Genomic DNA, 16,122 nt, shown 5'->3' with positions numbered 1-16,122 from the left:
ACCGTAGGGATGGGCTGCATCTCAATGGGGAGTTGTACTGTGCTGGGGGAGAAGATGGCTAAAAGGTTGGAGGGGTGCACTGTGCTGGGGGGAGAGGGTGGGAAACAAGAGAAATAGGGGAGAAGATATAACAAATATATATTGTTCACTATGTATATAGGGATCATGCAGTGGTTGAAAATGTCACTCCATTGTGTAATTTTAGATCGGTTTCTGGAAAATCTAATTAAAACTCTATATGACCATTAATACACAATCTATGAGTATTACTTAAAGGGGTTGTCCCGCGATGCAGGGGTTAAAAAAGAACACTGCACAGTGCTTACCTGAATCCCCGCGCTCCGGTGACTTCATACTTACCGGTTGAAGATGGCCGCCGGGATCTTCTACCTCCGTGGACCGCAGCTCTTCTGTGTGGTCCATTGCCGATTCCAGCCTCCTGATTGGCTGGAATCGGCACGTGACGGGGCGGAGCTACACGGAGCCCCATTGAGAAGAGAAGAAGACCCGGACTGCGCAAGCGCGTCTAATTTGGCCATTAGACGGCGAAAATTAGACGGCAACCATGGAGACGAGGACGCCAGCAACGGAGCAGGTAAGTGAATAACTTTTGATAACTTCTGTATGGCTCATAATTAATGCACGATGTACATTACAAAGTGCATTAATATGGCCATACAGAAGTGTATAGACCCACTTGCTTTCGCAGGACAACCCCTTTAAGGCCCATTTAGACACAAAGATAATTGCTCAAAATTTGTTCAAAAGCCATCTTTTGAGTGATAACCGTTGCGTCTAAACATGCTGCCATTGTGCACTTTTCGTGCACTATTCGTTCATCACTGATTTTTAGCAAGCTAGAATGGAGTGATGAGCTTTATCAGTGCCGCACGCTGAGTTTTTAGTGGGATACCACTGATAGCATTCTATCAGCTGGTATCCCGCACGGAGCTCTCAGCGATGGCTGTGCTCGGCACTATTAGCTCAGTGGGATACCAGCTGACAGCTCCAAGAACAAAGCAGCTGTTTGCATATACAAAGCAGCTGCTGTTCTCAGAGCTGTCTGCGGTGCCCCACTCCGCCTGCATTTAACTCTTAAGTAGTTAATTAGCTACTTAAGAGTTTATGCAAAGATGATCACTCAAAACTGTCACTCAAACTATCATTTAAACGATCATCTTTCAGTGTAAATGGGGCTTAGGTTTTCAGACTCTTGAATAACAAATCAGCTAAAGTGAACACTAACACGTTACCCCTTCTATACTGCTGACATTCAGGACTCCGGGAAAGCTGGGTAACAATCCTTGGAGTGGTAATTGCTTAGCTTTCAGTCAGTTGTCTGACAAACAAGCATAAGTGTAAAGATCAAAGTTTTTAATAATCCAATTGCAAAGGAGAACTGGCTCACACTAAGGGTGCATTCCCACGTTGTCCTTGTGTACGGGGGGGGGGGGGGGGGATGGAAGAGCCAGGAGCAGGAACTGAGCTCCCACCCCCTCTCTGCCTCCTCTCCACCCCTCTGCACTATTTGCAATGAAAGGAGGTGGGGCTAAGTTCCAAGAATTAGCCCCACCCGCCCCGCCTCTCCCCATTGTAAATAGTGCAGAGGGGCGGAGAGGGGGCGTTAGCTCAGTCCCTGCTCCTGGCTCTTCCATCCTCCCCCCCCCCTGCACACGAGGACAACGTATATCGGCTCGGCGTGAAAACCGAGCCGATATACGTTCGTGGGAATGCACCCTAAATAGGCACTTTCACCTTCAGAACCGCAGAAATTCATCATAACATCCATGCACAAGTACAAGAGGACTCAGGGTGCGTAAAAAAACCATTCCCCACACCATTATTCCATTTCCACCAACCTGAACTATTGTTACCTGACAGGAAGGGGTCATCATGCTGCTTGGACCAAATTCTGACCTCCCATCAGCACGGTGCAACAACATCTGGATTCATGCCACTAGGCAATGTTTTTCCATTGCTCCGTGATCCCATTTTTGTGCTCTTTTATCCATTGGAGTCTCTTTGTGTTTCTCTTAGACAACAATGGCGCTAGAACTGGTCATCTACTGTCATAGCCTATACCAGTGATAGTGGGCTTTTTTAGAAACTGAATGCCCAAACAGCAACCGAAAACTCACTTATTTATCACAAAGTGCCAACACATCAGGGGCGGGGCTTATCACGACATATGATTTTACCTTGTTTCAAAATAGACAGGGAGCAGATGTTGACTGCTTTTTGGATGTGGAAATGCTGCAGAATTTGTCACGGAAATTTCAGCCAAGGACATTCTGCAGCATTTCCGCTACGTGTAAACATACCCCTATAGTAATAGTGCCCCCCACAATGGCCTCAGCTGTAATAGTGACCCCTACAGTGGCTTCAGTAGTAATAGTGTCTTCCAAAGTGACCTTAGTAGTAATAGTGATGCCCACAGTGGCCTCAGCAGTAATAGTGACCCCCTCAGTAATAATAGTGTCCCCCCAGTGGCCTCAGTAGTAAAAGTGACCCCCACAGTGGCCTCAGCAGTAACAGTGACACCCTCAGTAGTAATAGTGACATCCACAGTAGTAATAGTGACATCCACAGTAGCCCTAGTAGTCATAGTGACCCCCTCAGTGGTTTCAGTAGTAACAGTAACCCCCACTGCAGCCTCAGCAGTAATAGTGACCCCCCCCCACAGTAGCTTGAGTAGTAATAGTGTTCCCCACAGTAATCTTAGAAGTAATAGTAACCCCCACAGCAACCCCAGCAGTAATAGTGACCCCCACAGCAGCCACAGCAGTAATAGTGACCCCCACAGCAGCCCCATTAGTAATAATACTATTACTACTGGGTCCAATATAGGAGACACTATTACTAATAGCATCCCCTAGATCAGCCCCAGTAGTAATAGCGCCCCTCCCTGAGACCCATATACTTACCTCCTCGTCGAAGCACCATTGCTCCTCTGCTCTGCGTCCCAACACCTTGTAACCTCAACTCCCACAGAACCAAGGAGGAGACGTCAAGGGAGGAGGTTCCTGGGATCCCAGTGTGCACCTGGGATCAGCACTGCTGAGTAAATACTGGCTGGGGAGCTGCGATACCCTGGCCGGTATTCACTACCTTGGTTTGCAGCCGTCAGCACACGTGCCAGCAGAGGGCTCTGCGTGCCATAGGTTTGCCACCACTAGCCTTTACAGATGAGTAGTATGTTCTAATATATTAGTTGGAGCGCTGGGCTATGTTCAGCTTCAATTTGCTTGCCTCTGCAGCACCTGTTTATCATAAGGATTCTTGACATTCCCCTCCGACCACTTTTGTCCACAGGTTGCTTACAACCACAGGATCCTCCTTCGCTGGATGTTTTTTCTTGATCACACCTTTCTCGGTATACTCTCTTTACCGGGGGATGGAAGAGCCAGGAGCAGGAACTGAGCTCCCGCCCCCTCTCTGCCTCCTCTCCACCCCTCTGCACTATTTGCAATGGGGAGAGGCGGGATGGGGGTGGGGCTAATTCACGAAACTTTCATTGCAAATAGTGCAGAGGGGCAGAGAGGAGGCAGAGAGGGGGCGGGAGCTCAGTTCCTGCTCCTGGCTCTTCCATCCTCCCCCCCCCCTATAGATGCGGACGACGTATATCGGCTCGGCGTGAAAACTGAGCCCATATACATTCGTGTGAATGCACCCTCAATGTGGAGTCACACTGAAACTGATCCATGGAAAACTTGTCACTTGATTTTATGCTGCACTGCAGGGACACAGCTCTAACTTCTATACTGGGAAGCTTCAATTGTGAAAGGGCCGGGGTCTGTAATAAAGAAGTCATTCATGTATTTGACTTTTCATGTAATTTTTAAACCTTGCAAATATTTTGCAATTTTAATATTTTTTTACTTCTGCAAAAACAAAACATGTAAGAGTCCTCCCACGCCTGCTGGCCATGTTCTGCAGAATTGATATGTGTTCTGTAGTACACGTTATACCACCAGCTGTTTGCTATTATTGCTTACCTTTTGTGACACCAGTGTATTAGCAACCAAACAGGAAGTTATTACTCACTACCTGGAAACATCCAGCAAGAGCCTGGTGGTTGACGGGATCTGTTAGAGATTTTGTTTTGGGGGTTCAGAAATTTAAAGTTACGCCTCTTGTAGCAGGATTATAAATTACTTTGAGATACAGCCGCTAGTAAACACTTATGCCCCAATTAACTGGCCCTTGACCATAGAAGAGGCAGACTGACCATGCAGAGATTAAAACAGTAGCCAAGGATACATTGCAAAGGGAGGGCAACAGAAAATTCCTTAAAGAATTACAAGTTACGTGTTTTGCCAATCCGTATTATTGGCCCAAACCATTATCACAGCTACAGTGGCTGGTAAGGAACTCGTGACCATTACTAGTCCACATAATGTTCCAGGAGCAAAGTACATCAATTGGTGTCTTTAAAGAGGACCTGTCATCAGTTCTAGCCTTAGCTAACATGGCACCCTATGCAGAATTTCTTTTGGGCGCCCTTCCCCAAGGTAAAAAACAAAACAAAATATATACTGTATTTTATTGATAGGCAGTCTGCTTGTATTGTGCAGAAAGTTGCAAGATAGCAGCATAACCACATCAGAAGAGTAAATAAATACTGTACCAGAACCAAGCTCATCACATAATACAGCACTAGAACCAAACTCAATACAAATATACAACACCAGAACCAAGCTTGTAACAAGAACAGCACCAGAATCAAACTCAGTACAGAAATAGAACATGAATCAACCTCTGTACACAGATTAAATACCAGAATGAAGCTCATAACATAAATACAGTCCCAGAACCAAGTTCATAAAATGAATACAACAGCAGAACCAAGTGAACGTTTTGCATGGCGCTGATGGGCTGACAGTGGTGCCTTAGGATATCAGAAGGAAGGAGGCAGAGGCAGCAAGAGGATGACTGATGTTCCACTAAAGGCTGATGTATGGAGGAAGAAGATCATCTGGCTAAAAGGACCTCAGGGGAGTAATCATCCCCTGCCTACATCCGCCTGGTGCTCCCCCTTAAAGATGGTGACCGGCGTCCTATACGACTGCACGGGTCACACGTAGCTAAGGCCTACATCATGTCCTCATGTCAGAGGGGCCAGCTGTATAACTTTGCAGCCACAGTTACTCTAGCTGTATTGCAGTCTCTCCTTTGTTCATACTCACCCCCGTTCTCCTATGCCAGCTCTCTATGGATTCCTTTCTTCGTGCTTGGAATGTGTCAAGTTGGTGGGGTGAGCGGTGGGGACTGCCCACTTGACAAAACCTAAGTGCCAAAAGTCAAATCTAAGGAGAGCTGGTATAGGGGAACCACAGTGTATATCATCAAAACAGAAGCTGCGATAGAGTTAGTGTCACGTCCACCCAGGACATGCTGGATCTATAACTCGCAGATCTTGCACAAATGTGTGCAAGCTGTGTAACAACAAAAACAAACCAAAATATGGGAACTTTTTTCCTATCAGAATAACCTCGGGGACGGGGACCTGCCTAAACACAGGCAATTCGCCTTGACAAGGGCGTACCTGACCTCGTACCTCAGCCTTTAGTTAACCCTACGTCGGACAGGGGAAGCAAACAACACAAATAGAAAATAAACACAGACTTAGTTTAGATGCAGCAAGCAAATAAACAACCCAGAAGAGAGCTCTGACTGAGACCACAGTCAGAGCTAGACTGAAGATTCAACAGCAATTCTGTCCAGCCTCAGCCAGACTAAACAGCCATCACAATTATCCACAGGTGGGGCTTAACCCGTTCCAATCCAATTTGTATCCTGGTTTTCCTAGGGGGTTACTCTTTTTCTGCTGTTATACAACAGCGCTATATGCTGGCTAAAGCCAGTACTGCATGAGATGACACGTTGGATAGGCTCCAACAGCAGAGAGGCTGGCAATATACAGTAAGAGGACCCTGACGGACGTCTTCCAACATCAGAGCAGTACAGCCTTACATCATAATGTCTTCGTAGGTCAGACAGTGGATTGAAAAGGTTTAAACAAACGTCTGTATATCGGCTGTGTTTTCATGCCCTGCCAATATACGGTGTCCTTTTCTGCAGAGGGAGGAGGCGGGCCAGGCCGGGCGCAGTGCACTGAGCTCCCACCCCCTCTTCGCCCTTTACCACTATTTGCAATGGTAGGGGGTGGGGCAGAACATAGCTTCGCCCCCATCCCAACCCTCCCATTGTAAACAGTGGCAAAGGCCAGAGAGCGGGCGGGAGCTCAGTGCACTGCTCCCGTCCCGGCCCACCTCCTTCCTCTCCAGAAAGAGACACGTGAAATCCCAGCCAATATACGGACGTGTGAATAAGCCCTTAATTACAATCACTACCTATAGAAAAAGTATAGTTGCACTTTAAGTCATGATAATTAGAAACAGTGATGGTAGAGAAACACTTAGAGGACACAGCGCAGCTATTAGCAATCAATTTGAAGACTACACCGATGTGCAGTCAAGGCCCATTTAGACGCAACGATCAGTGCTCAAAATTTGTTAAAAATGTCGAAAGTGAGCGATAATCGTTACATGTAAATGCACGCTCATCGTGCAATTTTTGTAATTCGGTCATCATTGTCTTTCAGTGCGCTTAAAATCCGTCATTTGGTAGTTCAATTATCCTTCATCGTCCTTTTTCCAATGATAATCGTTACGTTTAAACGGTCAACTTCACAAGCAAAACCATCGCTCACTTTCGACACTTTTAATGAATTTTGAGCGATGATCGTTGTGTCCTAAGTCTGTGTGTTGACATGGTTGGCATGGTACTTGACTGCATTGTGATAGCACTTTGGCCTCACTGTGGCCTATACATGCGCCTCTACCGTTGGATTTTAGAGAAGGGCAATGGATCGTTAGCATTATACAATTTAGCTTTTACAGCCACCTACAATCTGCCTATGCTGCAGAAAGCACAGGGAAAGCAATTACCATAATTTATGTATATTTGGAAATTGCTCTGTATGTTACCTTAATATAAAAGTGGACATTCAAACCTTCACTGGGAAAACAAAAGCATTACACCTAGCATTACAAGAGAGGTGTATCTATTGGGGTTTGTAGTTGCACCCAGACCCTGAAGTCTTATGGGTCCCAAAATGTCCTTCTGCTCCATAGTATCATAATGGCACATGATATCTGGGTGTCCTGTTACTAATTTCTCACTGAATCCAGGAGCTTCAAGTGACATCTTTGGCATTCTGCTTATATACAATATGTCATTTTAGAAGCTTCATAAAGAAGCTTTTAGGTAAAAAAGGTAAAAAAAACATACCTCCTGACATTGGAACATCCCCCAAATCACCAAGTTTTCATAAACCACACCCTTTCTGTGATCTGGTTTGTGGGACTTTTGGCAGACTTGAAATATTACGTATGTGCTCTCCAGGTATTAGAGTGTACAGTGCACACAGTGGGGTAGCCTCAGACATCAGAACCACAAAACATTTACTACCTTTCTGATAGTTGTTCCTGATATTAAACACTTCACTTTGTAACCCAACTCTAATGCCCGAGAGCTCCTTCACACGGACGTATTTGAGTGCAACAAAAGTACACGTGCAATACGGAGAGAGTAGAACCCATTGATGTCAATGGGTTCCTTCACAATGGATTCCTTTGGTCACATGCAAAAAATATGACCTGCTCTATCTTTCAGTGTTTTTGTGCAGAAAAGGTCCCCATAGGAGTCTATGGGATGTGCACAAAGGCATGCATAAATCCGCAATATGCTGCGCAATTCCGTGAAATTAGAACTCATCTGGACCTCATTAGCTAAATAGCCTTTTAAAAGGAGAGAACAAGTGTGCTATGGGGCCTAAATCACCTTCAAGCAAAATGTCTGTTCTGAAAGCCACCAGCTGCTCCTTTCGGTTTGAGCCCCGTTGTGCATACAGACATAAGATTAGGGTCACAATGAGTTTCTGAACACAGGACAAACAGGGGTATCCATTTTGGGCTGTAAATCTTCATTTTCATGTGCACTATAGAAAAAAATATGTCTTTAAAATTATTTTCAAATTATTTTTCTCCTCTAAATTGCATTAATTCCTGGAAAAAAAAAACGGTGGGGTAAATATACTCATGACTCACCTCAGTAAATACATTAAGGGGAGCAGTTTTTAAAATGGGGTCATTTGTGGGGGTATCTATGATTCTGACACCTATGAGTCTCCTAAATGGTTGAAAAAGACTAAAGTTTTTCCAATGTGCTTCCAGAATAAAGTAAACAGATGGAAATATATATCTTATCATAAATTTGTACAGTACGTTTGCACATATTTGAGACATTACAGTTGAAAATGTGAAAAAATATTTTTCAAAATTTTCCAAATTTTGGCACTTTTCATAAATATACACAAATTCTATCAGTCTATTTTTAACACCTAAATAAAGTACAATATGTGGCGAAAAACAATGTCAGAATCCCTGGGATATGCAAAACCTTTACAGAGAGATGTTAAAGTGACACATGTCAGATTTCCAAAATTTGGCTTGGTCCTTAAGGCACAAACAGGCTTGGTCACTAAGGGGTTAAATAACCAGTGAGGTTGTTGATCTCAAATGTTCATCCAGGGATTACTCTGACTGCCATTATGGAGTTGGGAAGGAATTTTTTTCCCCGGAGTGAGCATAATTTGGCTTCTTCTTATTCAACAAGGGGGTGGAAACAGGCCGAACAGGATGGACATTTGTGTTTTTTTGGCATAACATACTCGACCGCATATGTGTTTTTTAACTCCTTCCCTCCATATGACATACGGGTACATCATGGCAGCGGGTTACTTCCCGCAACTGGACGTACCCTTACATCATGTGGATAGCGCAAGATCATAAGAGATCTCGCACTATCCGGCAGTGGGAGCCAGCTGTCACTGATAGCCGGTTTCCCGCTGCAACAGCGGGGGTACGTTGGAGATGCGCCCCCACTGTTAAACCCTTTGCTGCCTCGATCTATGTAGAGGTAGTGCGCTCCCTCTGTGACGTCTGCGGGCTCTCGCAATGTAATTGCAGAGAACCCGGCTGGTTGCCATGGTAACAGGACGCCACCTACAGGCGTCCTGTACTGCCATTGCCTATGAGCGCTGTAATAAGGCGATAAGGCATTGCAGGAGAGAAGCCCTGCAATGCCTTATCATAGTGATCATAGGTGCTATGGTGCAAGTCACCCACAGGGACACAAATAGTGTAAAAAAAGATCAAAATAATGTACAAAAAATAAAAATGTAAAGGAAAAACAACCCTTTTTTGGTCTCTTTCTCATACTAACATAAAAAAACCACATATTTGGTATCGCCGTATCTGTAATGACACGTACAATAAGTTGAACATGATTTTTATCCTGCATGGCAAAAAGCGTAAAAAGAACGCTAAAAAACGGAGGCAAAATGCTAATTTTTGGCATTTTGCCTACCAAAAAAACGCAATAAAAGTGATCAAAAAAGCTGTATGTACCCCAAAATGGTACCAATAAAAACTACAACTTGTCTCGCAAAAAATAAGCCCTCACAGAGCTCTATCTATGGAAAAATAAAAGTTATAGGATTTTAAATGCAGCGATTTAGACAAAAAAAAAGATTTCCAAAAAAGGGTTTTTATTGCACAAAAGTGATAAAACCTAAAAAAAAAAAAAATATAGGAATTTTGGTATCCTTGTAATCGCACCGGCCTGCAGAAAAAATGGAATGTCTCAGTTATGCTGCATAATTAACGCTTTAAAAGGAAAAAAAATCTATGGCAGAATTGATGCGTTTTCTCTCCCTGCGATCATAAAAAACAATAAAAAGTTTTACAATATAGTCTATGTACCCACAAATGGCACCGATAAAAACTACAGCTCGCCACGCAATAAACAAGCCCTTATACGACTGTATCGACGGAAAAGTAAAAAAGTTATGGCTTTTGAAAAATGGAGATTAAAATCTGCCAAAAATTGTTGCATCCGTAAGCCCGAAATAGGTCATGTGCTTAAGGGGTTAATGTTTTTTAGTTTTTTTCAGTGTAGTCATGTGTTTATGAATTCTCTTTAATAGAGGTGGAATGATCATCATTATTTGAGTGCTGACATGTGTTTGCTTGCTTCTTGCTTTCTCTCTGTTTAGATCTTTTGCCAAGATACGCAGGAAGCTCCCATAGACTTTAATGGAAATTGGAAAAAAGGGAGGGGGAGGGAGTTACCCAGCGTACAACACTGGGAAAAGAACACAGCTGGTCCGATTTAGGCATTATTAGTAGAGATGAGCGAACGTACTCGGTTCAGGTGTTTGTGTACTGGAGCACCGCTTTTTCCGAATAACTGACTACTCGGACGAAAAGATTCAGGGGGCGGCGGGGGTGAGCGGGGAGTTGCAGAGGGGAGTGGGGGGGGGGGGAGAGAGCTCCCCCCTGTTCCCCACTGCTACCCCCCGCTCCACCACGCCGCCCCCCGAATCTTTTCGTCTGAGTAGTCAGTTACTTGGAAAAAGCGGTGCTCCAGTGCAAAAACACCCGAACCGAGTACGTTCGCTCATCTCTAATTATAAGTCATTCCGAGGATTTCTGCCGATCGGTGTTTTTCATCGCTTCTGCATATTTCTTTGCTGATACTCAGCAGCGGCCCGGGTGAATGGCTGAAAATACATGGCTAAAGTTCGGGGCTCAATCGCGGTAATTCTTCATTCATGCGATTATACGGCGCGTATGGGTGAACGTAAAAAACGGATATGGTTGTGTGAAGGAGGGCTCAATGTACGACTCATGCCTTAATTCGCTGCAACAGTTGTGCGATTGCCTTGGTCACCATTCCCTTCGATTGTACTGCAGATGTCAGGGAGATGTTTGAAGTTGCAAAGCTGAAGTAATTCGCATTTACAGCGTGACGCGGTGCTAGAAATGCAATGCATCAATTAAATAACACAACTTGTGCAATCTAAAAGGGGCGACTGTAAAATTAGCATACGGCACCCAATCTATATGAAACATATCCCAGACTGCACATATAGGTAGTCCGTGATAAAGTACAGAATATTACAAAGCAACCATCATGGCCGCCGTGGTTAGTATAGTCATAGTCTGTCGGTAGCCAGGGAAGTCCGACAGTCTGATGCCCTAGATAAGTGTGAGAATAGCTGCAGTGGGAAGAAAATGCCCCATGCCATCACTTATTATCTCATGGCTGCTGCAGACTGATTCTTGGGACTGTTCACAGGAGCGCCATGAAAATCATCAAAATACCTTTTGTTATTGTAGGAAATCTGCAGATTCTTATCAGTTTGGTCACTGTCACTTGCTACATTTCACTGTGCAGAAAGGGGAAGTAACACATACAGCAACTTAGTATCTGAAGGATCAAGTCTACAATATATTAGCCAGCTCTAGTGATATGCAGATGTAGCAGAGCTGAGTTTGTTTACATGTGTCTAGGTCCTATTACTTAAAGAGAGACTGTCAGTACCATAAGCTAAAATTATGGACTCATAGGAGTAGTGGCGTAGAGTGCTAAGGCAGCAGAAATGCCGTCCTAAGCTCTTGCTCTTGACCTGAAGGTTGAGGGTTGAATCCGCACATGGTCTAGGTAGCCAGCTCAAGGTTGACTCAGCCTTCCATCCTTCCAAGGTTGATAAAATGAGTACCCAGCTTGCAGGGGGTAAAGATGGCTGGGGAAGGCAATGGCAAACCACCCCCGCAAAAACAGTCTGCCAAGAAAACATCACCATATGACATCACCCTAGGATTTGGCGCTTGCACCAGCAGATTTTACTTAGGAGTATACAGAGTGAGGCTGTATTTATGCGGATGAGAAAAACACGCCAGAGCCGTGCGATTCTGCGTTGGAATATCCCATTGGGTTAATTTACATGGGTGTTTTTTTTTCTCTCACACCAATAGCGCAAGACGGAAAAACTGAGGTTGGTTTCACACAGCCTAGAAACTCGCACAAGATTGGTATATGGTAAGCCGCATGAATATGAACCCCCTTCTTTTCACTGCATGTCCCGTCTTCTCATGTTCCTTGGAACGCTTCACCCATTGTTTTCAATGGGACAGTAAAACACATCACGCGGCGTGTGATGCGCATGTGAGTGCAATGCAAAGTTTACCATTAAAGACAATGGGAAACACTTGCCGATCTTCTAAGATGCCTGAAAGCCGCGATGGACAATTGCTACTTCACAGAAGTGTTGGGAGGCATTTTTACCAAAAAAACGCCTCATGTTGGCCTGAAAGCACTCGCTGGTGAGTTTCGCGGCCCGATATTGCGCTCGCCCGTGTGTAGGTAGCCTGATGCAGGTCCTATTTTCGTTCAATTCTTGTGTGAGAAAAGGACTCGCAATATACAGTGTCTCGCACATCGCACAGCGCACGGACAGGGTGTCGCAGGCGCAACTTGATTTCAGCCGTGTAAATACCCCTAAAACGAGCGTATGTGCAAAAATGCTTGCATAGGCCAGGGCCATTTCACATGGGCACCGGACACAGCTGTGCCATGAATTACCTTCCAGATGTGTTCTTTTTTCGGCGGAATTCTGCAGCGTATTGTGCAATCACATGGGTATTGAGTATTTGCGCACCTTGCATAGACTTCTGTGGGGCATTTAGTGCGAAAATGCTCACAAAAATAGAGCATGATGTGTGTTTTTTATTGCACGCACGAAACCCGTTCACAAAAACGAGTGAGGAGAATGAAGGCATTGATATATCTTCATATTGCTGCACAGATTTTGCGTGCACAAATACGCGTGCAAACATGCTCATGTAAAGCCGCATGCTCATGTGAAGCCGCCCTGAGGGATTCAACACACGGGCGCATGCCCAAATACGCTCACAGCTACGGAGTGTCTTTATGCAAGAACCAGTAAAAAGTTCTTTCTTTCTCATTTTGACTAGCGAGTTTCTCAAGCGATATTACTACAAGCAAGGAAAGATAGGGCAGGACCTATGTTCCTGATTTTTTTTTTTTTAACCAGCATGCAATAGCGCAAAATTTGAAGAGTTAAAAAATAAAAGAATTTTGACTGGTTCATGCACTAATACACTCCATGTCCATGAGTGTATTTGCTCATGCGCCAGTCTGAAGCCGCACTTAGGGTGCATTTAGATGACCGTATATCGGCTGGGTTTTCACGCCCAGCCGATATACGGCGTCCCTCTCTGCAGGGGGAGGAAGCTGGAAGAGCCGGGAGCAGTGCACTGAGCTCCCGCCTCCTCTCCGCCCCTTGCCACTATTAGCAATGGGAGGGGCGGAAATGGGGCAGAGCTAAGTTCCCGGACGTAGCTCCGGCCCCCTCCCATTGCAAATAGTGACGAGGAGCGGAGAGGGGGTGGAGAGGAGGCGGGAGCTCAGTGCACTGCTCACGGCTCTTCCAGCTTCCTCCACCTGCAGAGAAGGATGCCGTATATCGTCTGGGCGTGAAAACCCAGCCGATATACGGTCATCTGAATGCACCCTTAGGCTGTATTTACATGGGTGAGCGCGATATTGGTCTGATAAACTTGGATCGGTATCACACTTGCAAACATGTGATTTCTCCGTGAGTGCAATGCATTTTGCAAAAAACACACTGCATCGCTGTACATGCGAGTTTCACGCACATGAAAAATTGCATGTTGCTCCAGTACTTAAGGTGGCTGCCGATGGACATATTTGCACACATTTTTGCACATGCAAAATGTACGTAAGCAATACACAGGTAATAGAACCCATTGGTGTCAATGGGTTCGTTCTCATCAACGGTTTTTACGTGCACATTTTGTACACATGCAAAAAAAAAAATATATATATATATAGGTACTGCTCTATTTTCCTGCGTATTTGCGCACCAAGTGCCCATAGAAGTCTATGACAGGTGCACACAAATGCATTCTATACACTGTGGAGGTCCCAGCTGACTGCATCGGGTGCACACACTATGTAGTCCTCTTATTCACTGACAAGTAGTCCACCAGGTGAGTTTATGAGGGATTTCACAACACACAGCATGCAAACAGCAGACAAGGTGAGAACAGGGCACATATCACTGGATTCAGACTGCCAACTCCTGTGAGCCCATAAGTTTAGCTCATAAGACTCAAAGTAGCAGACAGAGACCCTTCATCAGAAACAACTCCTTTAAAAATGCGGCCTCTGCAGCGCTTAGCTAATCGCCCCAGCTCTTACTTGCAGTCGCTCAGGTATACAATGTAGTATTCACAAATTCAATATTATAGTACATGGTGGCCATTTGGATTAAAGATCATTCACGTAATAGGAGAACAGTTCAAGCTCACCAGAAAAAGAGCAGCTCCTACAGAGCGAATCTCCATTCTGGCTTATAATGGGGCCCCAACTAGAGGATCCCAATCGATGATGTCCATAACTAACAAGGAAAATAGATAGAAGTTCTCTTCTTGAAACATCCTCTTTAAGTCTTCTTCAGTAAATTTTCATTAAAGCTACATAACGTTCTTCCATGGGTGAAAACATGCTTATGTGATACTCAATGTGAGTGTTCCCAGCAAGAGAAACCAAGTAATCTTGTAGATATAATACCTTTTAATGGCTAACAAAAGTACATGATGTTATAGCGAGCTTTCCAACCTCTTAAGGTTCTTATTATGTGATACTAAACATGGTCAAGAAGACCAAGACTCTTACTCCCCATGCGGAGGAACATACGACTGACATCTCTTCACCTAAATCAGATGTCCCTAGATCAAACATCTAAGCTGAATGTCTCCATCAAGAATCCATTCCTAGTCCTCAACGTTCCACAGTACAACTCCAGCCCCCCTACAGACACTTAGCTCTAGGTGAAACTTACCTTATGTGTTCATGTGACACCTACTTGATTGAAGTGAATATATTTTCCCTTCCGTACATGGCGCAGAACAATCTCTTCTACTATTTTTATCGTCACATTGTACGTATTTCCTCTTCAGCTCTCTAGTCTGGCCTCCTGTCTTCACTTCTCTTTTCCTCCTGTGCTTTGTAAGTTTCCCAGATCTGACACACACAATATGGGCAGGGACTAAATGCTAAACTGAAACTATCTTCTCTTCCAGCTTGGAAAGCTGCTCGGAAAGTCCCTAGTGGCTTCACGTTTAAGTGCAAACAGAAGGAACATATTTCTGAGAACACTGCTGGATGGCAGAGAGTTACAAAGAACTTGGTGAACTTTTGATGAAGTGGATATAATATGTGATGATTATTGGAACTGATCCCAAATTACAATTTCCTTCGCTCCGTGTTTGGTATTTATCAATGTAAGCTATGGGTTATGTACTTGACATATTACTTTCCTAACTGCCTCATTTTAGTATTAAAATTCCATATATTATATTTAAAGGGGTTCTCCAATTTGGACTATCTGTTTTTGTTTGGTCCCAGTAGTGTTGCTCGTCTTGATCGTCTGCGCAAGTCCAAATAGATTTTTGGCAAAAATCCTGGAAAAATCAAATTTCCCATAATGCCTTTTGCAGAGACGAATGTGCAGCCAATCAGCAGCCAGGGTGCCTTGATGATGTCACCAAATGTTTCCTTCATTTTTCATATAGGCAAGTTTCCTTGGGGGACTGCATCACATGACTTAGCCATATGTAACATAGGCACAGTGTAACTAGCGACTATTTTATAATTCAGCACAGAAGCTGCATCATGTTTATAGGCCTAGATATAATGTGGTCTGTTAGGGACAGATATTCTGCAGAGGATATATTGGTACTTGGTGTGAAAGCTTGCAAACCAGCAGATAACTTAAATGGGTTCTATTGGAGGGAGCAGAGAAAGAAGCCGAATCACATTTATATGTTTATACGAAATGTGGTCTGTACATTTGGAGAAAGGATATTTCTGCTGCTGTTAATGTATATAGCAGCAGAGCAGATCGACAAAATACATTTTGGCATGGGAAATATTGCAGTTCTCTGTTTGTGACCTCACATGTTGTGCCTCCCAATGACTCTATGCAGCTGGCAATTTTTAGCCATATATGACTTTGTATAAATTTATATCACAGACCACACTCGGTCCTCAAGGTGCTGCTGCTGCTCGTCTTCTCCTGCTTCCACCATATTTTCTCCTCCTAAAGCACACCAAAACAGCTGTAGACTTTCCTTGGAGAAGGCCCGTGCTTAGCTGTTCTGTTCA

The 16,122-nt window shown here is 44.3% G+C and overlaps 1 protein-coding gene and 1 long non-coding RNA gene across 2 annotated transcripts in view; one reads left to right on the top strand and one right to left on the bottom strand.

Moving 5' to 3' along the window:
* The window catches only part of LOC136576767 (interleukin-4 receptor subunit alpha-like), a 34,712-nt gene extending 19,720 nt beyond the window's left edge, over positions 1 to 14,992 (bottom strand). Inside the window, exon 1 of the mRNA XM_066576325.1 lies at positions 14,798 to 14,992. The gene's annotated coding sequence lies outside the window, so the exon portion shown is untranslated. The remainder of the gene's footprint in view (positions 1 to 14,797) is intronic.
* On the top strand, positions 10,530 to 15,189 carry LOC136576768 (uncharacterized). The gene is made up of 3 exons (XR_010786402.1): positions 10,530 to 10,664; positions 11,886 to 11,949; positions 15,039 to 15,189. It is a non-coding gene; the product is annotated as an uncharacterized lncRNA (long non-coding RNA).
* Positions 15,190 to 16,122: the final 933 nt, after the last annotated feature.

Source organism: Eleutherodactylus coqui, chromosome 8 (genome assembly GCF_035609145.1).
Source record: "Eleutherodactylus coqui strain aEleCoq1 chromosome 8, aEleCoq1.hap1, whole genome shotgun sequence".
Taxonomy (NCBI): domain Eukaryota; kingdom Metazoa; phylum Chordata; class Amphibia; order Anura; family Eleutherodactylidae; genus Eleutherodactylus; species Eleutherodactylus coqui.
The sequence above is the reverse complement of the archived record's forward strand: the minus strand, read 5'-3'. Positions and strand labels throughout refer to the sequence as shown.